This window comes from Anser anser (genome assembly GCF_964211835.1).
Source record: "Anser anser genome assembly, chromosome: 6".
NCBI lineage: Eukaryota > Metazoa > Chordata > Aves > Anseriformes > Anatidae > Anser > Anser anser.
The window spans coordinates 11,005,508-11,030,667 of record NC_139726.1 but is presented as its reverse complement, the minus strand read 5'-3'; the positions used below and the strand labels follow the sequence as shown (position 1 = coordinate 11,030,667).

The 25,160-nt window shown below is 42.8% G+C and overlaps 1 long non-coding RNA gene across 1 annotated transcript; it reads right to left on the bottom strand.

Moving 5' to 3' along the window:
* Positions 1–860: 860 nt before the first annotated feature.
* Positions 861–25,160, bottom strand: LOC310901488. Its single transcript, XR_014585864.1, has 3 exons — positions 23,322–25,160; positions 20,855–23,218; positions 861–992 (listed from the first exon to the last, which is right to left on the bottom strand). It is a non-coding gene; the product is annotated as an uncharacterized lncRNA (long non-coding RNA).

The window sequence follows — 25,160 nt, the reverse complement described above, 5'->3', positions numbered from 1 at the left end:
TTTCCGTACAAACACAAGTCCCCTTTTCTATATTAAAAAACTGTTGTGCAGTATTGGAGGCACAGAGAGCAGCGCCAGCAAATTTTTCAGCAAACTTTCTGTGGTAACACATGTCCTTATTGCTCGGTTTGTACTACAGGAGCACTGACAAGTAGATAACTTTTTTTTTTTTTTTGTTAGAAAGTATGATCTGGAGACAGTTACAGGAGGCAGCTGACAGAGGACAGATCTGCAGAAAGGATGAAACCATTGGAGTATTACTCCACTTTGCAGCCTGGATTTAACCCCTAATCTCCCTATACGTTTTCCTTCATTTGCTATCGGAAGTTAGCATGCAGTAGTACTTTGCTTCACAGATACTTTGTATTGGGTTTTCAATTTGGTTTAAGCAGTCCCAATCTAATGAAACAGTTTTTCCCTTCTTGGTTAGAGAAGTAAAGCATACACAGCACTTCAGATTTTCACCCTTCAGGAGGTACTGTAAGACAAAAGAGTTAAAAAAAAAAATGTTTCTGAATTCAGGACATTTATCCTGGCCAAGAGAAGATGAATTTCTCTGTTTTATGACTTAGGAACTGCTGCCTGTCTTTATGAGGCAGAGAACTGATGGCATACAAGAGTGCCCCTATACTACCTTCTCCTTACAGAGGGTCTTAGAAATTTTATTTTCTACTATTTTTTGAAAGGGGGTTGCCTTGTTTTTTAAGCGAAAAACATATTTTATAAGAAAAATGGACTTCATTCTTTCCGTTTTAGATACTGGTAGCTGAATTCCTGTGCCTTTCTGAATAGTTTCTCCTAATCCCACAGGGAAAGAACAATGTCCTCAGTGGGAAGTTTTCCCCTTATAATCCCTTCCCCAGGCTGCCTTTTCTTCCAAGCTGAGACACCAGCAGCAAAATTCTGGGGACATAGTGTTCAACACTCATAATTCTGGCTTCTTGCTTCTCTCCCCTGCAGTGGCTGGGAGAACAGGCTGCAACATCCAGCAACTAAAAAAGAAAAATAAACATGGGATCGGTGTTAAGATGATCGTATACTCTGTGTTACACATGCTACTATCAGGATCTGCAAATATTTGTGTGATCAGGCTCCACGGGGTTTAGAGCAATAAGGACTGCATTACTCTCCCACAACCCCCCTTTTCCCTCCCTCTCTCTTACTCCTCCACCCCTGCTGTTTCCCAATCTTCCCAAGTTTTGGGATAAAACATACAGCATTTTATTATTCAGTCAAAATATGAGTGACCTTGGAGGCAGAAGTGTCTGGCCAAATGACGTCCTAGCATTTGCTCAAGCACACCCTCTCCTATTCCACAGACCCCAGAGATCATTTGGGTTGTAGATTATATATATATATATATATATATATATATATATATATATAACTTTTATTTTCTCTCTTCCCTCCAAGAGCAATTAGACTTTTTTTTTTCTTTCTTTCTTTCTTTTTTTTTTTTTTCCCCAAGGTTTGTGTCAATGAAGAGTCAAAGAGTGAGATGTGAACCTGTGTAGAGGAACTTCTGGCAAAACCTTTGAAAGCTGTACATCTGTGTGAGAAGAGAAATGTCAAGAGTAGTTAGCAAAAAAATGAATAGCCCTGATCCAACCCTGTGATTCTTCTCCTGCCAAGTTCCCCAGTACTCACTGGATTATCCAGCAGAGCTTTGGCAAAGCTCTCTGTTAAAGCTTTCTTCCTCCTGTTTACCTGCTGTCCAGCTTCATTGGGAAACTGAGAGTTCAATAAGAAAAGGTCATTAGGGCTTCAGGTATCACTAGCAACAAGAGGCTAGAGTCAAAACAAACCTAAACCCACCACAACAAGGTGGTATGGCCCCGACGCAGGAGGGACTGGGGTGGGCAGGGGAGAAATCAGTGCTCTGAGCTGCTCTTGTCCCTGCCTGTGTGGGTGTGGAGCTAGGCCTCCTTACAGCAGGACGAGGGCCTGGCACTCAGGAGCAGTTGTAGCAGGCTCCCTTCCAGCTCTGCAATGACCACTTTCTTGTCTCCCTGCCTGGAGCTGACTGCCATGTCCATGGTCATTGCAGGAAACCAAGTAGCTTTGCCAATGCATATCTTGCCTCATCTGTAATATCGCTTGGTCTTTGCTCATCTTCTCTCCCGTGACCTGAGTTACTCCAGTTGCTCTCAGCTAATCGGACCCAATGCCACTTCTGTACAGCTCAGCCTGCACACAGCTATCATTCCCTGAATTTTCTTCCAGATCTGACAGCCAGCCTGCTGATTTATTGATGTCACCTAAAAGATATATTGTTTGGGATGAAATGAGATATACACATGTATACATTTTAGGTGAACTGACTTGCCCCAAGTCTTTCCCAGACATAGCGTTCATATGTGCCTCTCAGATCCTTCACAGTACATGCCCCCCTCCTTTTTTTTTCTTTTTTTTTTCTTTTTTTTTTTTTTTCCCAAGAGACTCATACTGACTTGCTAAGAAGGCTCAGTTTATCAGTCTCCATAGAGGGACACATTGCTGATGTTTAGCTAGAAGGGAGCAATGGCAGCCAAGTCAAAGTGTAACAAGGAGCTTATACATTGGGAATAAAAACTAAAAAAATATTTTTAAAAATGTGCTTCTCAGTCTGTGTTAAACACTGTGGTGCAGGAAAAGCAGACAAGGGCCACAAAACCCTACCTATCCATCCCTGTTTAAATACTCCCCTTTCTTCTCTTCATCACATCTAGCCAGGGCTGCAGAGGGAGGCAACAATACTCAGCAAGCAGTATTTTACCAACTGCTTACTTTAAGATTGCTGATCCTATGTTACAAAGTGCTTAGGCACTCCAGGCTTACCTTGAGACCTGACTTGGTCTTCCAAGTTACCTCAGCTCCGGGGAATAAATTCAGCCGGTGGGAACTATCCCAGCTGCTAAATTAGGTAGACAGATTGAGTCTTTAACATGTAGCGGAGGCACGGGGCTGAGCTTAACTCCTCACTCACTGCAAATGAAGCAAGGTGCTCATAGGTTTAGGCTCAGATTTTGATCCTGAGATGTCCTTTCCCTCATCTTAAGCCCTCCTGTGCAAGGCAGAGCAAAACTAAGAAAAGTCAAGACCCACAATAAAGAAAAAATCTTATGCATCAGTCTTTTTTATCCACTTCCTTTGCTCATTTTCTCTCTCCTTTCCTTCCAGGTTGCAAAAACATTACGCAAGGCACAGCCTTGTATCTTTGAAACATGCCTAATGAGCTCCAGATCCTACAGCAACCTTAAAACACGCAGTGGGAGAATATATTTGGTAGAGGAGAGCTTTCCGAGCTAGTCAGCAAAGACAGGAGATCCAGTGGTTGCAAGGTGAAGTCAGAAGGTAAACTAGAAAACGAGCTGCAAGACTCTGACTTTCAGTGTGAGGATAATTAACTGCTGCAAGAGATTCACTAAACACTTGGTGAAATCAAGGCAGGGAGTTGTCTTAAAATTTGCATGCTGGTTCAACCACAAAATTACAAGCATAAAAGTGGGAATTACTGAGTGAGGCTTTCTGGCCCATGAGAGGGAACAGAACAATTAGATCACTTTTTTTATTATTTTTTTTTTCCTGGCTGTAGAATGCATGAATCTTCTTATGAAATAGGAATAAAACACACACACACACACAAAAAGACGGTGGATTTTTAAAAATTCGGTTTAAAACAGCAATTGTAGATTATCTATGTCTTTCTGAAAGAGTGAGGGAGAGGGTATCGAAGGGCAGTTTAGAAAACTCCTGGATCAAAAAAGATTAAGATGGAGGCTGCAGGGATGAGAATGGATAGGAAATTTCTCTTTTTCTTCAGTACGTGTATATATTGTTCAACCAGAATCAACTTTTCACTAGCATCCATTTCAGAAATAGGGTGGGCTTCTATTCTATTCCCTCTCTCCTCTCTCAGTTCAGTGGTATGCATCACATACTACCAAAATAAAATAAATTCTGCTCTCTTCAGCACTCAGATTATGTTCCTTTTGCCATTCCCCAGGAGCCATACTTTCTGCAGTTTGATTTGATATATTGCTAAATAAGCTTTGGATTTCCCAACAAAACTTCTTTCCGAAGAGACCAGACTTAGGGCCCATTCAGCTATTCCAGCTCCTGCATGCCTGCTCTAATTTTGTGGTTTTGTACATGTGGATTCTAATGCAGTTTTCCAGGGCTCACAGCCTGTCAGGGTGCATGAGAGCTGGCACAGTCTGACCTCAGGAGAGGAATGACTTTGTGTTGATCACATCCCGGGTAAGGATTAGATTAGCCGCACGCTAAGAATTTGATTCCCCCTAGGTTCTGCGTAGCAATGACTGGGTGTCTTCAGGAGTGACTTTTATTACTGTCTAGTTTCTTGTCAGATAATTTGGTTGTACCTCTAGATTTCTTCAGAGGATAAGTTGAGGGTGTTCACACTGCTATACTGGGAGTATCAGCTAGATTGCACCACGATTAGCTCCAAGGCTTTCCCGCAGACAAGTAATGTGGACAGACTGCATATTTGACCTCAGAATCTCTCCTACACGTTAGTATAAACACAATCACCATGCCCTTGAAGATGTCCTTCAGAAGGGCTCTGAGACAGACATGATCTGAAACATGTTTCACCTGCAGTTATATGTTGTGCTGCATTCATGCCGTTGCAAACACACCATCCTCTAGGCTAAGCTGCGTTCCATAGGAAAACCCCACACAAGTGCTTTAATTTCTGAGCCAAAGGCTTGAATCGGTCACCTTCACACTCAGGAAAGTTTCTGGCCTCCTTGTAAAGCATTCATTGAACCCAGGAACCAGCGAGGGGTGCAACACAAGAACACACCAATCCCTCCCGAGTCTTGCCAAAGAAGCCACTGGGGAGGTATTTGAGAACAGAAATGGGAGGATATAAACGTGGCAGTGCAGAAAGCCCATGGAGAGCAAAGGGAGATGCCTTTCCACAGCTGTGCAATGCAACAAGGCAATCCATAGAGAAACTCCATCCACTTATCTCCATGTTAGCATGCCCTGAAGGTTTAAAACAGATTAGTAGTTATGACAGACAGCAATTTATAGAGAAATATATTCAAGCTTTGTTTCAAGTTCAAGAGAGTTGTAAGCAGTACTGAGTTTTTCAGAAGCACAGATATATATATATATATTTAATGAGTTACATAATCAAGATGTGAGACTGAAAATCAATGTGACCCTGAAATAAATTCTCTTCATGTGAGTAGTAGAATCTATCAGTTTTCCCAGAAAACAGCCATGCAAATAAGCAAGCAAGCAAGCAAGCAAGAATATTAAGATGATATGAGAGAAAAAGAAACTACTCAGGGGACTGGATTTATAATGTGTGTGTGTATCTGAAGGTGTATCTGAAGCCCATGATCAGCCAAAAATGTGTTTCCCAGAGCAAAAAAAGAGGTGAAGTGGACATCTTTTATATCAGTATGGAGTGGTCCTGAGCAGAGCCACAACAAAGTTGAGGCATGGTAGATACCAAAGGTAGGCAAATATGCACAAGCCCTGGAGGATGCTGTGATTGTACCAGAAGAGGAACTGTAGACCTGTATTTTTAATTGAAAGGAGGAACACAATTTTGTATGCTATGGGTGCAAAAGTTTTTCTTTATGGCTGTGTTTCAGAACTACACAATTGAAGTCCTTTTGTGGAGGAAACAGGTACATCTGAATCCACCTAGACACAGACAAGCTAGTGGGAAATTGGGAGTGAAGCCAGTCTAGACTACAAAGGAGTTCAAGTGTCGTCACCCTCCTAGGAGTGTTTGGCTTCCTAGTTTTTACTGGAAGTTATCCTCACGATGCCCTAATGAAGTAGGGAAGCATTTGCTGTGTTTTTTCCAGACAAACAAAGCACTGAGTAGATTCAGTAATTACCCTGGGGAATTTCCTTTGTCACTACCCACACGTGTTTTCAACGTGATGTTGGTTTCTGGCTGGCCATGGGTTTACTTTGATCCACCAGGCCATCTCCTTCAGCCTGCACTAACCAAGAGCTGGGAGCTTTCCTTAGTAGATAGGTCTGCAAGTTACCGATGCAGAAAATGTTTTATTACTGGATGTTAGTGATTCGTTCTGTGAAATTCTGAGCAAGGGGGAGGAAATTCTAAATCAATTATGTAGCAGAGAAAAAGGAGCAAAATTAACCAAAAAACACAAAACTGCAAATTAATCACTCAGATGATGATCTTTTTCTTTCTTTTTCTTTCTTTTTCTTTCTTTCTTTCTTTCTTTCTTTCTTTCTTTCTTTCTTTCTTTCTTTCTTTCTTTCTTTCTTTCTTTCTTTTCTTTCTCTCTCTCTCTCTCTCTCTCTCTCTTTCTCTCTTCATTTTTTTTCTCTCTTTCTTTCTTCATTTTTTTTTCTTTCTTTTTTCTCCTCTCACATGGACAGGACCCTACGTGGCTAGAGGAAAAAATCCCAATAAAAAACCTTGGTTTTGCCTACACAGCACAGTCTGATTAAAGGCCTTTTGCTGGGTTGTTATCCTTTTATTAGCGTGAATCTAATAATAATAATATCACCACAAGTATATTTACATTGCTGATGCCAGAGGGCCTCCAGGCAACTTAATAAAATGCAGCTCAAAGAGTGCTTGATCATTAATAGGACAATGTGCTGAAATAAAACTGAGAGCAAGGGTGAACTAAAAGCCAGGGATCCATCTCCAGTGCATGTAGGCTGATAATAAGCCAGCTAAAATGTCTGTCCTCTTTTAGCAGCAGCTCCAGAGCACTGTGTATGTTGAACACAATGGATGTGTTAACTATTGGCATCTGCAAAATAAACAGATCCATATATCCCGGTCTTAGGCTTCTGAAAACAAGATGCTAATCTGTCTCTGCTCAGAGTTCTCTGGCTCTGGAATTTATCATGAGGCCAAACCCACTAAAGGGCAGAGAGAAGACCAGATCTAAAGCTGTGAAAGGCAGCAGACAAACTTCCAATATTTCAGGTGGGTTTTGATCAAACCTAGTTTTCTCTTGTCTTTCACTCTTAGCCAGCAAAAAGACAAACCTTGGGTACAGGATGATTTTGAAGGCAATCCCAGTTCCTTAATGACACTGATGTTTCATCTAACAGCCCTGGAAACTGAATATGGCCTGCTGTTATTAAAATGTGACGCAGCTAGTACATTTCTAGGCTCCATGTCATCCCTTCTTCAGCCCTCACTCACTGCTGTTGGCACTTCATAACACTTGAAATATTCCTGCTCAGACAAGGAGGAGTAGCTGCATGGATTAGATTCTCCAGCTGCATCTAGTCAACATCTGCCACTGGGCAAACCAAAGAAATGTCTCTGTCCAGTATGTCATATACTCCTTATCTGTTATGTCCATCGGGATGTGCTCAAGGTGAACTGTGTTAGTAACACAACCTTCTCTAGAAGTCTGCATTCAGAAAGAGCCTGTTCAGAGGTAACGGAGGTGGGGGAGACAATCTACATTTTCAGGAATAATAAAAAAGTAGATGGGGGAGACTTTCAGAAAAGGCAGACACCCATGGAGCTGAGTGGAGAGGAAGCAAAGGGACATTGCTTCCGTGGAGATTTGGTTCTGTCTTAACCTCCACCTGCTGTGGACTTTCCCAGCTTGTCCTCCATTTCCCCTTGCCTTTTGGATCCCATCCCTATCCTCTGTGGGAAAGCACTGGCAGCAGACAGCTGCTAGGGATCAGATCCAAGAAGTGGCTCCATGCTCAAAGCCAGATGTGTGGCAACAGAACATGGATGAGGAGGCGGAGAGGAAAGGCGCTGGGACGGATAACCTTGAACAGCTGGGAGAGAGGAATGCTGGAGGAGCTGTTTGTCCCATGCCCATGACACAGGAGGCGGAAGGACGAGAACTGTACGAAGCTGAGCTCTGATACCAGGAAGGGCCTCCATGTGCTGCTGGGGTATATGTGATGGCTGTCCAGGAGCCGAGTGGACACTTGACTCCAACCTATTGCATTATATGTCTGAAAAGAGGGGGAAGCGAGGAGTGGCATTTCTTGACTGGCATTCTTCCAAAGCAGAAGAACAATACAAGTCCATAAAAGTTCTCATATGTTGCTGCAAACAGAGTTGCTAACTGGATCACGACCCTGATCCGTTAACACTGTCGTATGCGAAGTGGGGCAGGCACCAGGCTCATCATTTGATATTGCTGCCACACACAGAGGGATCCCACCATCAGGTTCAAAAGATAATAGAAACGAGATTTTTTTTCAATATGTGAATTGATTCCTAATTAAATCAGGTATAATTAGGGAAGATGGTAATTACAAGACAGCTGATGACTTTTCCATAATGAAATTCTGAGCTGCATGGATTGAAAACTGCTATCTCAAAAACTATGAACTGTATATGGAAACACTTTACATGTAGTTAGATTACAGATTGAAAGGGCTTTTATCAAAAAGCTTATGAGAACCAAATGAGTTGAAATTTGGAAAAAGTCACAATTAATGCAAGAAAAAAATCTAACTAGCAGTTGTACAATGTTGACCATTTGGATAGTGCAAAAGGGTTGAGTGGGAAATGCTTATATGAACTCTGGCTGCAACAAGCGTGGGACTCACCATACTTTGTGATATGTTCTCTATTATCTGAGAAAGACAAAGTCAGGCTCTACAGATGGTGTATTTTAAAGTACAGAAACATGATGAAAAGGGGCAGAGTTAAGGCTGAACTTTTCCACCATCCTTCTAAATTACCTCAAAGTTAGTGTTAGATAGACAATGTTTTTTTGCACAGGATGTTTTATTTTAGCATTAATCTCAAGTCTCTCCCTCCCCTTCACCTCCCTGGATCTCTGGGAATGAGAGCGGTTCTCACAGGAGTGCTTTCCTGTGACCCATTTGTCTAAACAAACAAAAAAACATAAAAGAGTCCCCACCTAAGTCATGTCATGCTAACTCAAACTATTTTTTATCTTCCCTGAAAGGAGAAGCTAAAAATATACATTGTTTGTTTGTGACAGATGATAAATGGGCCACACAGTCCGGCTTTCAGGGGGTAAGAAGCCACATCATAAATGAAATAAATATCAGCGCATATACCCCCATCTTCAGTAATCTCAGCAGATTTTATATATATAAATATATAAATATATATATATATATTATAAATTATTAAGGGCTATGTTTCTTTCCCCAAAAACTTTAGATGCCCTTGACTATATAGAGGAAAACAAAAGATGTCTAGCAGGAAAGTTCTAGGGAAAGGTAACCTGGGCATTTATGAGATCCAGGTCATAGCAAGGGACACTGGTATCAGTGAGTTGCACTTCATATCATCCAGTAGATATAAGGGAGGAAGGAAAGGTGGTGGTTTTTTTCTGCCCCGTGAGTTGTCTCCCTGTCTTTGATACATGTGAAAAGTAGCTGAACTCCGTTTACCCCTGTTTACTCTCCACCACACCCATTATCTCTGGCTCTGATTTGCAGTCAGTATCTCCATACTTTGGAGAACAGAAGAAGTAAAGTAGCAAGGTCTTCAGGGCAGGGACTTCAGCAGCTCCTGTGTGTGTGACACACGAAAGGAGTAGCATAAAGGAGGAGTGTTGCTGGGTCACTGCTGAAAATCTTGAGATGTGATTTGATTCAGTGTGAGATGTTGTATGTTGCTACTTGCCTCAGAGCCAGTCTGCTATTTAGTTTCACAGCTAATTCATGAGGAAGAACATGAGTGTCAGGTATTCAGGACTGTCCTCATATCATTTAACCCATAGTTTATTTGGAAAGTGTGATATACAGTGCTTGTTATTCCCTATCAGTTATGCTTTAGTTTTGAAAACGGTGACCATACAGTCAGGAAGGGGCTGCAGCATCCTATAACTCCGTGCCTGCATTGGCAAATGAGCCAATCCATTTGTTGAAAGGAACACAAAAAGACAGGTGACCAATCCAGGACTCTCTCTCCTCCACAGCCCCTTTTCCTCCCATATTCATTCCTTTTGGTCGGAAGGTCTTTTCAAATTAAAGAAGGGGATTTATGCAGTGATTTGGAAATAAAATTAAATTAAAATAAAATAAAATAAAATAAAATAAAATAAGTAAAATAGTTTATCATATCATTAATTTCCCCCCTTTAAAAATTTTCCTCCCCCTCACTACAGAACAATTAGTACTGTAGTTTCCCCTAGAAGCAAGCAACATCCAAACCAAGCCCTTTGTGTAACCACCGACCACTCTGAACTCATCAGCTCCCTCACCCCACCTGCCTTTTTCATCTTCCCTGTGGGAAGACTTTCTTATTAGCCAAAAGGAAGTTTTTTTTCTTTCTTTTCTTATGTCAGCATAAGGAATTAAGTGCAGCAGGGAGACTCTGCCATGTTAAAGGTCAGTTGCATAAGTTCTCTTAAATGGCAATTAAATGATTCTATGACAAACAGGATGCACTCGGAGTGCAGACATCAGCTCCGACCTTGGGACCTGGGAGAGTCTGGGAAAGAAAAAAAACGCTTTGGGAAAATAAACATAACACTCAAAACTGTAAAAGCAGATGAATCAGCAAAGAAACTTGATCATTTTCCCTACGTTGTTAGGGAAATGCAAAATGTAGTAACACTTTAATTTCTTGCTGAAAGAAAAACTGTCTGAAGATCAGCTGTTCATCCTACACAGTAAGAACAACCTGTCGAATTACGCATTGCTGAACCTGTGAATGGTCAGTCATTTCAGCAATCTGAGGGCAGAAGAATCATATTAATTCCACATCTGGTAAAATATGCACAGCTCTGTGGAATGAGTCTGGTTAAGAGGTGATGCATGATTAGAGAGTAATATGTGAACGAGAGAAGAAAGAGCAGTACTTTCTGGGACGGAGAGGACAGGAGAAGCTGTCCCAAACTGATGCTCCTGGCCAGGGGTTGAACTGAAATCTCCGAGAGGAGTGTTCAGGGACACATGATGTTAGCCCCATGAAAAGAATTGATTTTAACCTCAGCCTCTTCTAGGATAGTCCCGTTACCCACTCACACCATCTAATTGTCTTGCATGTATCTATCTCAGCAGGAGACCAGTTAGTCTGGAGGGTTTCGTGATTAACTTTTTTTCCTTCTATAAGTTTTTGTTGGAGCCCGAGACCCTTCAGCTCTGCTGGACACCACTGCAGAAAGTTGAAGTTGGCACATAGAAAGGGCTACAGTGGGCTGTGTTGTGAATGCATAAAGAGCAGATATCCCGGATGTCTCATATTTTCTGCCTGGGTAAAACAATTCAGAAGCCAAGGCAAGTGAGACATACAGAACCCCAAAGAAGGCTTCAGTCAGACTAGGCATAAGGTGATTAGCTGCACAGACCTGGAAAGTGACAGTGAGCCAAGTGTTTTTCTGACAAACAAGATGCTGACTTGCCTTTAAAAGTTCACCGGGCACAATATGATGAGGAAAGGAAGGAAACAATAAAAAGCACCAAAATGAGGATGGAAGAAAATCCTTCTTGCCAGCTATTTCTAGATCTACAAGATCTGGAGTGGATTTAAGTGAGGAGAATCTCGAGACAAAAGATTCTCTTAAGCGGCATTTTCCTGAGAATGCTTGTGAGATGTATAGGCTTCCTCAGGTGAGCTGACTGGGAGTAGAAAGTTGGGAAATGAAATACAGTTTGGTCTATGACAGGTGTCCTTGAAAGACAGTTTTGAGTTCAGGATGAGAACAGGACAGAAAGGGGGAGAGGGTAAGGTATCTTCAGCTAAGTGAAAAAAGGGAAAAGAAAAAAATAAAGAAAATAGGAAGGGTTCCTTGGTCTTTCAGCAACAAAAGCAAAATAGGTATTCCTGATGGAAGGCAAGGAAAATCCCAGAAACAATCTCAGGGATGAGGTGGGTTTGAAATTTTAGAGGTGAGAAGGCAATCCAGGCTTGGACTTTCCTCTTCTTGTCTCCTCTCCAAGTCTTTTCTTGCCAGTGAGAGGTGACCTTGGGAAATATGAAGAATGGGATGGGGAAGCAAAATTCACTTGGCAACATCAAATTTCAGGGCTAGAAAGAACTGAAGAGGATCCAGAGGCTGAGTTCCTGACCTCAAGGAGACTCATGAGGGATATTTCAGCCACATGAATTCCAGCAGGCAGCGGGACATCCTGGCAGGAGATGCTGCGGAGAGGGAGAGACTGAAATGAAGGGAAATGCTCTTGCCTAAACTAGGCTGATTAATGCCTTAGGAACCAAGGGTCTGCTCTCTGGTTTCGCAGTGCACAGTTATTCACCAGTCTGTCCATGGCAACAGGTGAAAAATAGGCAGTAGACAACAGCCTGTAGGATTCTTCATAGAAAAGTCAGACCTAGCTCGAATCACCAATTCCAAAATTTCAAGGACAAACTGGTGTAAAAATTCTCCAGTATTCCTTTCCCTCTGGTCATATTTTCTAGGTTCCAGCCTGAGAACAGGAACAGAAATGCTAAAGAAGATCTTGTTCTTGTCTTGTGTTTTTCACGAAGACATCACTTTCCTAGTTTGCCAGCAGTGCTAGGAGGCTGTGCATGCAAACCTCTCAGGACTGAGCAGATAATAATAATGCGCTGCATCAGACGACACTTTGATCCTGACACCTGGCTCTGCTCTTGAGCCCTTTGGCTGACTGGAGCATCCTGGCAGCAGCAAGTATACAACTGAGGCCCTATACCCTGGGGATCTCAGTCCACAGTCAAGATCCTGTAGCACAGGAGTTCAGATTTCACCTGGGATGAAAGATGTGAGGCCCCAGCAAGAACAAATGCCACATTCAACTTCCCATGGCACCATTCATCAAAAACACCCTACAATAACTGTAAGACACTTTATTTTGTCTAGGGAAAAACAAAGTTTATCTGCATTAGACTTGCTTAAGAGCTGAAGAAGATCCTATTGATCCTATCTTTTGCATCCTATTGAAGCAGAAGAGAGAGTTTGAGTTAGAGGAGTGTAAATCAACAGGTCTGGAACATGGCCAGGACACTGGCATGTGCACCAGAGCTGCAATCAAACGTACTAGAGAATTTCTAAAGACCAGAGCTGGTCAGGAGCTCAGATTTATATCTATCAACCCACAGCAAACTTGAATACCAAGCAAGGGTGTTGGCTGACAGTTGATTCAAGGAATAAAAATGCCACCTTTAGTTACACTGCCTATAGCAACCAGTCAGTGCTCTGTGTGTCTCCCACCCAAGCAGCAGTCCAGTTTTCTTTATGGGCTTTGACAGGATTAGAAGACCTGAGGGTGAGGTTAAAGGTTTACTCTGAATCACGCTGGTGAAGTGATGGAGTTCTTGATCCTAAACTCTGGGGAGAGGTAGCACTTTTTACCTGGAACAACCAAAATAACTGGAAAAGAAAATTAAGCCACCTTCAGATGTAAGTCTTCAGGTCTGAGAAAGATTCAGCAGCCTCCAGACTACTTCCAGAATAGGAAAAGGAAATCCTTGTTTTAGTTATTTTCTTTCCAGTAGTTTAATGGGAGGTTGTTTTGGAACATCATGTTGATATCTTCTAAGTTTTAAGAATTGTTGCTTTAAGAATTGTTGTTATAGCCTAAGTTTCACAGCTATAGGAAAGGAAGGGTTTAGAGGGAGACTGTTCATTCTGAGACAGCTACAAGGCTATCGTTAACAATTTGTACATATCTAAATGGTCTCCTTGGGTGCATTAGCTATTCACCGTTCCTTCATTAATGGAATTTTAACTGTCCAGAACAAGTATCAGACAGAAACACTCACTCTGCAGATGGGAAACTGATGTAAAGGGCAAATTAAGGTAGTATTTTCCAGAACAGCTCCTGTTCATCTCAGTAGTGTTACTTCCCTGGTGATAATGTTCTCCTCTAAGACCTCACTCTGTGAGATGCTGCAGTTTCTTCTAAGTCTATAAAACAGTGACAACAGCAGAACAAAAATATCTCTTTGTATCAGGGAGGGAGAGTACTGTATTTACTGTATTTGCTGATACACATCAAGAGAAGAGAAGTGCAGGGTGGGAAGAAAGAGAAAGAGGCAGCTTTGTTCTTCCAGCAGTTTGCTCAACAAAGCCCAGACTGTTTCAGTGATAGTAGATGTTACATGTTTATTCTGAAAATTTATGGTTTAATTAATTTTGGGGTGAGATAGCGAACATGGTTCAGTGCCAGATCAGGTGAAATATGATCCGAGCATTTGAAGAATTCAAGCAGCTGAGGGGGGTTGACTGAATGGCACCTGAAATCCAATAAAAGCCAGCACAATGTGAAGCCCTGGTATCTTAAAGGAAGATCTTTGGAGATTTTAAATATGTCGAGCAGGGTGGCGGGGGGTGGGGGGAAGAGGGGAGTGGGCTAGAGTCATGTAGGAGTTCAGACTGCCACAGAGCCTGATGAAAATGGTGTTCATGTTCCTTGCCTGCAGCTCAGCAGCTGAGCTCAAGCTTCAGAGTAAAACTTTGAAATAGCATAAAACCTATAGGATACAAAAGCCAACAAAACACTGAAGGGGGGGGGGGGGGGGGGTAGGGGAGGTTAAGGAAGCAAATAACAAAAACAACCAAAAATATGATTTGAAGTTCCTTTTTTTTTGCTTTCCCATATGAGGAAATGTCACAGTGAGTCAATGTTTGTAACTTTTTCTTTTCTAACAAGAAGGCTGGGAGCACACTTTTGGATATTCTTTTAAAAATATTGATATATCTCAAAAGGCCAGATCTTCAGTCGGGGAATAGCAGAACCTGAAGATTTAAGAAATACTTCAAATGATACAAGACTGATTGTCACATCCCCTGTGCAAATAACACTGTATGTATACATTTTATGTACGAACATGACCATATTTCATAGCTGCAGTATTCCGTGACTTCCACAGCTGTATCGAAGCATCTTACACTATTTGCCCTATCTCTTCTTCAGGACAAGGAAGTGACAGTTTTCACTGTTTATGAAGGAGGAACAAGGTCACAGGACACAGAGGATTTGAACAGTAAAAGTAAATACTGAAGCCCACATCGTCTGCAGTGTAAATTACTGCTCTAACCACTGCTCAGCTCTTCCCCTGAGCACAGGAGGAGGAACCTACAGTTCCAGTGTTGAAACAGGACTGATATCCCTTGGTTTTATCCCTGGGCTTTGCAACATGAACACAGTTGAGGCAAGAGCAAAGATTTATTTAAATGTCTCTCCAGAAATGCCCAGCTCTCCAGAGGAGAGTGGAGGGAACAAATTACGTGGGATTACCTATAGCATCTCCCTTTATGCTGGAAGGGACTATATGGATCACTCAGGACAGCCTTTAGTATCTCAGCTCCATTACACCCTGCTGCCTTCCCTTTTGTGATGAGAAACAAACCCAGATTATCTCTCACAGAAACAGGCACTACAGCCAGGCATGCCAGGCATGTTCTATAGGAAATGCTGGCTTCTGGAGGTGCCGTGGCCCTCTGAGATGCCTTGATTTAACTGGCAGCCTCAGAGCAGGAACGTAAGAACTCAGTCTCAGGAGAGTCTGTTTGGTTACCAGCAGAGCTTCTCCAAGCTAATGACCCACAGTATTTGGCAGGGAGGGAAAAAAAAAAAGTAAATAAAAAAATATTTCCTTTCCCATCTCCTTGTGGATTTTCCCATAAGCTCGTTAGGTTACAGCTTCTGCTGCATCACACATGTACCTTTTCATTTTAGTGTCTGGTCCTGACCTTTGCTCACAGCATTCAGTCTCCCATGCACACCCTGCTTACTCTCCTTTTGTAATTTATGACACACACTGTACACCCATTTCCTTCTGCCCTTAACTCTCCTGTGTGTGTTCTTGTTATCTCAGCTGCTCGATAGATTTGCCATATTCTAGCTAGCTTCCAAGCCTGTTCTCATAGCGGCCTCTCTCCCGGACGATATTCCACTATTTATGAGGGATTCAGCCCAATCTATGAATTCACACAGCTTGCTATGTTTCAGTCTGGCCTACAGCCTTCTCTCTTGAGCAACAGGGAGTAAGATCTCTACAGTACTCAACTCTGCTTGGCTTTTGGGGGTTATAGGGTTCATCCATTTTTTTGAGGCTGCCAGTCAATTTTTATTATTGATACTTTCCAAATTGGAAAACCAGAACTCTTCCTGAAAGGTCTGCTCCTCCACTGGAGGCAGGTGACATTTGCTTTTCTTTGGTTAATGCTTCGTCTATTATTTTGAGCTATAAATGTGAACATTGCTGAAAATGCTTCTGAACTGCTTCCTGAAAAGGTTCTTGTCAGTCTGTGCATCTTTAGCAAAAATTTATTCCTCCTCCACTCTGGATTTGTAGAAAATCATCACAATGTTCCAATTGCTTCCACTGAATTTCAGACTCTGTTTTGCCTCCCCAAGCCAGCAAACATCTCAGACTGCTTCCTTCCTTGTGGGAGAGATGGGGCACAAAAAAGACGTCTGGAGAACCCTTGGCTCCTGCTGAAGGGCTGGGGTGCAGGAGAAGATGCAGCCAGGAGGGATGAGGGGGCATGGGGTTGCTGAGTGAGGACGCGTAATTCAGGGTGGTCAGCCAATGACTCCAGCAGGTTAGAAGCATCTCTTACAGTGGAGACTCATTACCTGGGCAGCAGTGGGTTTGAAGTGTAGAAGGGAGATGGGTGCTGTGATGACACCTAACCTTGCCTTGTTTAGGAGCAGAAAGGCAGGAGGAAGTGGGATTCTGCAGGTGGACTTCTGAGAATCCCACTTCCCCTTTTCTCTTGCTGTTATGGCTCCTTGTCACATAACTGTGTTGGTCTGAGGTCTCCGCTGCCCAATTTCCAGTTAAGAGTCTAGTGCGTATGCAAAGGATCTGATGACGGAACAGTGACGAGAGTACTTGCTCTCCTTACTGCTAGCCTCAGAAATCCCGGTCCTCCCCCATGGTCTCCTGTTCTCCTCTCTGCCCACAGATGAATCCTTGTGTAGCACAGCTGTCTTACTACGACTGGCCAGGAAGGGATGAGGATCTGCGCAATGGTTGTGTAATTCTGCCCTTGTTTATCCAGATGGCTTTTCTGTGGCAGAAGTTATCTGAATGATGAATGCATTTTCCTTTTAGGACAGGATCCATTTCCTGGGATGTGTCACCTGGCTCTTTCTTCTCAGGTCATTTCTCTGAGCCTCTGAGCAGCTGTCTCACATTTCTGGTGTCTTTTGGAATTTAGCTGAGGTTGACTGCAGGCTTTGAGGTACAGGATAGGAGTGGGAGAGGAAGAGGAGGGAACTTCCAGAAGCAGATCAAGACATAAATACATGTCTGCACTTCAGCTGTAGGTGTAACTGGAACCTACAGAATGGTACCCAAGAGAGCTTTGATCTTATTACCTTGTATACCTACATGAACAAAGCCACAGTGGTGCTGGCATCAGAATGATAGAAGATTGAGCATCTAAGGAGGGTTGAGGAAGAGAGCAGTGAAGACTAAGCTGTTGTAACCTTGCTATAATACACATATCCCCCCCAGTTTCTTTCATGCTTCTGGCCACTTCTCTCCTAATAAAGCTTATTGCCATTTGCCTTACTTGCTGTGACAGTGTACTGTTGACACATCTTCAACCTGGCATCCACTATAACCCCAAAGTCCTTCTGGTGAAGGCTGTTTCTCAGCCACTTGCTTCCCAGACAGTACCTACGCATGGGTTTATTCTGCTCTATGAGTACTCCTCTTTTCTGAATGTTGTAAAGTTCCTATTGCTCCAGGCCTCAAATTTCTCCATCTTACCCAAAAGAACTATGATTTGTAACATCAAACATTCCACCTAATTTAGTATGACCTGCAAATTTGATGGGGATTTATTCTCTGTCATCATCCAAATAACTGATTAAAACCCTGACCACTGTACAGAATCTGGTGGTACTCCATTATCTGCCTGCCATCGTTGGTGGACACCAAGCCAAGGAATGCCTCTACTTGAACCCAACACTTCAGACAATTATTTTACCCATCCAACAGCTTGATCATCTAGCCCGTACTTCCTCAGCTTTGGAACAAGAATGCTGTAGCAGATCATATCCAAAGTCTTAATATATCAAGGTATATAACATCTGCTGCTCTCTCCTTATCCACATAGTCAGTCATTTCATCACAAAGGGCAATTGGGTTGGTTAAGCCTGATTAATGCTTGGTAAATCCATGCCGATCATTCCAATTTCTTAAAATGGAATTTATTAGATTTGATATCAGCTTTTGGCTTTCCATTTACGTAGAAGTAAATTTAATCATAGATGTGTGTCAAGGAAAACTTCCAGAAACCTCACATCACCTCTATTCTCTAAAAATATTTGTTTATGTCTCTATTCCATGTTCCCATCAATGGAACAAATTAAGAATTACATTTTAGAGGCCTCTTCTTTTGTCTGTGTAGACTTATTAAGTACCACTAAATTAAACATTTCAAACTCCTAAGAGGTTATAGACAAAGGTGCCTACTTCAATACTGTTAAAACAAGCTACTGTAACAACTTCAGGAATATAATTCCCTGACTTCCTAAAAACATTGGAAAGGTCATAGCATGTAAGAGAAGGGGGATTTAATGAATCTTACTGACAGCAGCCTTTTCCGGTCCATTTCCTGGACACATGTGATTGTCATGATTCCATTTTAGACTCTGACAGTAACATATGGTGACTCATATGCAAGAGGCAAACTTCCTCCTTCCCCACCTCTCTCCTGCACCAGTGATTCAGGTCCCCAAGCAATGAATGCTGGAGCTCCAGTTCTCATTCTGTTAAATCAAACTGACATTTTCTTGGTTAATTCAGTGACTTTAAGCACTGTGTGTTTGCTGGAGGAGCTTTACTTATCTACAAAAGGCATGGCACAAATATAAATATATTTGAAATTCACCAATACAGAAAAGGTTATTTCAAGCTTTCTCTAGGTAATTCAGAGTAGAGGAGAACAGCCTGTATGACAACACTTAAAAAGAACATCACTTCCTTTCACAATTAGAAGAAATTAGAAAGACATCTGTCACCTGGGATTATTATTTTGATTCTTGCCTTTATTTTAATCATTATTCTTTTAAGAAATAAATAAAATCACAAAGAAACTGGTAAACATCCCACCACTTTCCATTGATAATGGCTCAGTGCACTGGTTTTGGTGGACTTTCAAGCTATGAAGCAAGATGGAAAATTTTGTTTTGGTTAACATATTAATCATGGAATGGAATTTTGGGCTGCCTTCATATCTGCTTTCTTCCCTTTATGCAAATATATATTTGTCTGTATTTTCACTTGTTATGGCTAGTTTTATTCAGGGCAGGAAAATCCAAGAGGACGGACAGCACTTCCAAGTTGAAAAGCTTAGAGGAAGCCACATTGCAAACAAAGCTGTGTTATCAAAAAAATAGCTCTCTGCAGAAGCCACAAACTGAAGCTTCAAGCCTTCCACTGCATGGGTGACCACTACTCCTACTAAAACCATATGGCAATAAAACAGCCATCCCAAAAATAAGATGTTAGCTCCTCATCATGAACTCATATTTTCTCTGGTTGGTTCTGGCACAGAGAGGGGAAGAAATGGATCTAGTATCTTCTGCTTACATTGTTAGGCAACACACAGTACTGTTGGGGAGCCAGGTGGCTGCATTCAGAGGCTTACTTCCAGATTAAAACCATATACATGTCAAAAATAACAGAGCCTCTACCTATGCGGCCTTTGGGAGATGTGCTCATGTTCCGGATCTGGTTCGCAGAGCCAAGTCCCTGGAACCAGTTTCATCCACAATGTCTGTAGACCCACAGCGCAGATGGGAACCAGTCATGCTCACCCCATACCCAAGTTTTCTTGCCCAAACAGACAGCTGACTTGCTCCAGACCAGAGCCAAAGGAGCAACCATCATGTGGGCAGTGCATACGGTCAGTGAGTTAAGCTCTCATTTGAATTTCTAGTCTCATCCGCTCAAGAGATTACAGGCAAAGCCAAAATCCGCTGTGATACTCTTGCCAAGGGTGAAGGAAATCAATAGGCTGCAGTATAGGCTTACGCATGGAGACATACCAAGTGTGCTTGGATGCATGTTTCCCAAATTAAACAGGGGAAACAAGCAGGTCTCTGTTGCAAGCCTGAGAGTTGTTTGCAACATGCTCTCCCTGTGCTTGTCAAATTGCCCTGGCTGACTGGAACTGTGCCACCTGCAGAAGAGCACAGCAGTCCCTCAGCCTCATCCTTGCCATCTTCCTCTCCTTGCGGGAGGCAGAACTGATAGATGTATCCTGCTTTGAGCTAAATCCACAATTGCCACTTGTCCCTATGCTGCAGCAAAGACAGTTCTCACAGGCTGTTCCTAAATCACTCAGCAGGCTAGAAATGAAGCTGGTCCTCATAGCACAAGCAAAACTGCAGAGGTCTTTGTGGTGGTGGTGGGAAACTAGAGCATCCTTCTTTCTGTGGAGCAAATGTAAATATTTTCTAACACAGGAGAAACCCAACCCATGGCATGCAGGTAGGAGTGCAAAAACAATTAATTTTGCTATTTACATCAGTCCCAGAACAGAGGCAGTCAGTAAACTCCTCCTAAAATATTAAGATCTGGGATGCGAGGAGGGAAGCTGCAAAAAGATATGATTCTTGTTGGACAGTTCAAGGAAAAACAACAACAACAACAAAATATACCAACTTAACAAGCAAACAACTAATAGAGAGGAAGAAGAGGAAAAAGCTACTTCTTTTTCCACAGCTTCCCACTCAGAAAAGGAGCTGGCATCTTAAAACTGGCAACATTTCAGTGTCCCCTTAAAAGGCTGCATTCTTCTTCTAGGCTAAGAAAAATGAAAAAGGCTATGTGTAACAGCACCCTCTGGTGAATCCTGTTGTAAAGAGTATCCCGGCCCTATAGATGGAACGAAGGTTACAGCTGCAAACCATCCTAGAAGAGGGCTATAAGTATAGGTGACACTTTGAAAATGGGAAGAATGGAGAAAAAAAGAGACACTCCCACCTAGAAGGAAAGAGCACAGATCCATTTGATTCTGCCAGGAATCCCCAGCTGTGCTGGCCTCCTGTGATACAGCTGTTGAAGCATCTCCGATTCAAACCGCTGAGTCTCCTGCGTTGGAGAGAGAGGCTATGCTAATATTTCCAAGGAACTGGCTTGCTCCCCCTTTTCCTTCTTGTCCTTTTCTCCCCAGCCCATGGACCAAGAGACTACCCAGGTAGACGGGGAACACGCAACGCGACACATTCAGCTGGAGAATCCGTTCCACAGACCAAGACATTGCTGGAATTACCCAGAGCTAATTTAGGCTCTGGTGAATGCAAAGTGTGTGCCAGAAGGGGAAGAGCACATGGAGTTTGCCACCCAAGGTGGATTAAACCAGCTTGGAAAGTTTCACGAGAGAAAGCATTTCTTTGAGACAGGCTGAGCGGCTGGCTGGTAATTCAACCATGAGAAGATCTGGCCTGTACACAAGTCTGCAAATAATACATACGCTTACTCATGCATTTCCATCTCAGAGGGGAGAAGAAAGTGGAGAAGGAGGGCAGCTCAGTGCAGGAACAACAACGTTTCCAGGAGCAGAAAAATGCTCTGACTGCATACCCATATCCTGCGCTTTCTAAAGGTATTTTAAGGCCAGCAAAAATGTGTAGAACAGGGACGGAAAACCAGCACACTCCCCTCACAGAGCCTCTCCCAAACGCTTCTGCTGAGGCACCGTGTCTAGAAGCAGCAGGAGACTCAGCTCCCAAATGTAGGTCTGTTCCATCATCTCGGGGTTATAGTCAGTGTTTCACCCTGACTCTTCCATGCCCCTCGAAGGACCATGCCCATCTCCAGCTGTGCAGAGCTGTAGCACACTCAGCTTTGCTTGGACAGGTCACAGCAGGAGGACTTGGGCCCACATGGGGACAAGCAAGCTTCAGTTTCAGCTTTCTCCCCAACACGGCCCTATATGCTTGCCTATGTCTTCTTGTATGCAAACAGCGCGCGTGCTCAGCAAATCTGGGCTCAGATGCATTCTTAATCCCTGTTGTAGATACAGCTGTAGAGTTTAGGATTTGGCACCACAACTCTCGAAACTTCTTGTTTGTTTTTGTTTTTTTGTTTTGTTTTTGTTTTTTCTTCTGTCCACTGCTGCTTCTGGAATTTCTACTCAGCACAGACAAATGCTCTGTGCACAAAGACAACTCCTCGCATTACCAGGACGGAGAGACAGTGCTTACCCTAATGGGTGTTAATCTGGTGTCTTGCAGGGTTCCACAAGAACCTGGATGGCTTGGAATCTGGTGCCTCGCAGGGTTCCACAAGAGCCTGGATGGCTTGGTAGTTAACATCAAGCTTTGATGTGCTGGTCCCTCTAATAGATGTAAAGTTTGCATGGAGAGCAAGGTGGTTGCACAGGTAGGAGCAGCCAGAGGTTCAAGGAGAGGATGTTCTCAGTGACCTGCTGCCTGCCTTGTTCTCTGCCAGCCTCCAGCTGGAGTGCAACAGGCAGCACACACAGCTCTCCAGGCACCCTCCTGCAGTGGTGTAAGGGTTGGTCTTCTAGCAACCCTTCCTCTTCCTCTTTCCTCTCTGAGAACTCTCAAAATGTTTTGTTCATTAGTCACCTGCCCTCACACCCTAAATCTCTTCTTGCTCTTGAAATTATACATTTTCCCCAGGTATGTGACCCTTATCCCTGAGTAAGGGCTTTTACTTTCTCTTGGGATGGGCTTCATCCTGTCTACACTAAGGAGGACGACAGGGATAGCGGCCAGAGTTGATGCTTCAGAGAAAGATACCAGGAGTTTGTCCAGGAGAGGAATTGGTTTCCAGCACCAAGGAAAAGGGAGAAAAATAAAATTGTCTTTTATTTATTTATTTTCACTTTGGGAGCATTTAGAGGCTGCAGTCAAAATCAAAAGGTTAGTTGTCATGAGTGTTATGCACACAGAAAAGCAGTGTAGGTCTGTCTGCTGAGGATTCCAACCAAATGAGAAACAAGCTCAGAAGGGAAGAGTTCTGCCAAGCCCTCCAGGAGGTCAGGGAAAGAACCAGAACCAGAAACCAGCTTACTTGTTCTCAGTCAAACATCTTTAAGGGGTCACCTCTTCCATAATCTCATTTTTTCACCCCAATGCACATTCCTAGTGGTAGATGTTCCTCTTACCAAAAGATCCATGCTTTCTGAAAGGAGTGTTGCACTTGGCAAAAGATACCTAATGGCAGAAAACTTTTCATTTACTCATATTTACTGTAAAAGCTGTTTGTGTGCACGTGCATCTGTCTACAGTCTCAAGTATTAAGCAGCACGTTCAATTTCCCACCTTTTTTTCTGTTTCTCCTTACAAGGGGATCCTCTACATCAGATCATAGCACCATCTGCATTATATGAGAGGGCACATATGAATAATATGTTGCTCAGCTTCCAAGATTTTCCCTTCATTCACTGCTGAGGACAGCAGCAAATCAAGAGATCACTTACCCATTTCTAGCATTTTCTTTCCTTACCCCTGCAGAAAGAGTAGGTGTGTTTGACTGAGATACCTACAACGATGCTAAGGAGGTTTGCAAAATCCTGTGGTTGACTTGATAACTGTTCCCTATTCAACTAAGTACACAGATGAGTCATGCAGAAATGCCGAAGGGTAGATAATATGGAGGCTAACTTTGTTCTTTGAAGAGCCTGACTCTATCTGAGAAGAGAGGACTAGCAAAAGCCAAACCCCTCCCATACCCAACAAAGAAAGTTCCCCACTGAGCTATATCTAAAAGTAGGTGGTATACACCACTAACAAAGCCTCTCTCATCTCCTGCTAACTCCAGACAGCTGCCAGATGAACCCTACTGAAAAAGAAAGCTTGCTGTCTAACTCTGCCTTCCTTTATAGATGCCCCAGTTGCCTAGGCTCACCTCTCTCACCTCCCTGTTCCCCTCTGTCTTTAATCAGCCTGCCATTTAACTCACCTGGGATGCAATTAACCAGGAAACTCCACTAAAGGGTTCATTACAGAGATAAATCCCTATCTCCAGTTTTGAGTTTACCCGATCACAACACTAAACCTCCCACCAAAATGGCCTTCCAGCTACAGAACTACTTGTCCCATAAAACTGTGAGCCTGAGGTTTGGGTTCACAGCACTTTCCCAGGTGTGAGAAACACTGTCCTACATGAAACAAGACATGATCAATGACTGTGTGTTGTAACTCTCAGTGGAATAATTTACAGGCACAGAAATCCAATTTGATCCAAGAACCAAAACAAAAAGCTCCATTAAAAATCAATAGAGAGTTAACTACCTCTCCATGTTTTGCACAGCACAATTTCAAACTGAACACCTGAGTATTTACTATTCTAAACCAGCTACATCCTTTCAAGCTCTCAATTCCCCACAGAGTGCAGGGCTTATAAACATTTCCACCCCATTTTTATTCTCAAAGGGGGCAGCTCAGGCACAAAGAGGTGAGAAATAGGTGTAGGAACAGAGCCCTGCCCTGCCAGCGTGTTATCCAGCATCCAAGTTATCAGACAATACCGTCTCCTCTGTTTGTTTTGCTTTTGGTAAAATAAAGTATTTTTACAAGTAATCAAGGGAAGAAAAAAACAAAACCCAAACCTCAGAAGGCATAGCCTCAAACTCCAGCATGTTACAATAGCTAGGATAGATCCTTCCAGCCAGGGAAGGATCATATTGCAGCTAGCAGAACTGCTGATGCTATGCCTGGATGGGTCCATTTCTAAACCCTTTCCCTTCATTCGGTAAGGCAGAATTGCATCAGCATCAGTCACCCTACCCATTTCCATACTCCACATGACATACCTAAATGCCATTTTCTTCCTTATGATTGTGCTTTATTATTACAATTACATCAGTGCCTGGAGGCCTTGGGATAGACCAGATCTCTATTGTATTCATTGCTGAATTTACACAATGACGTACAATCATGGCAACGAAGTTCCTGAAGCGCAGTATGCTGTGAGCTGGAAAGGCATTTGGGGTAATAAAAATGGGAAGTTAATGATAACATGTTCCCAACCAAGACATGGTGAAATCATTGTGAATTCCATTATGGGTAGGTGATTTAGCTTCGATGGTGCATCACTGCGGGGAACAACCTTGATGTAAGTGTCATAAAGCTTGGCACAGTGTCAAAACCATATGCAATAAAGCCACAGGGCCAAAGTGTTTCAGCAGAATCTCTGTGGACCCTTCCTACCCCTTCAAAGATTTTTCCTCTACAAATATCTGTTGTACAAACTTTGCATGTACATCATAGCTGTACTAGAGCTGGGACACCAGAGAACTGGGACGAAGATTCTTTTT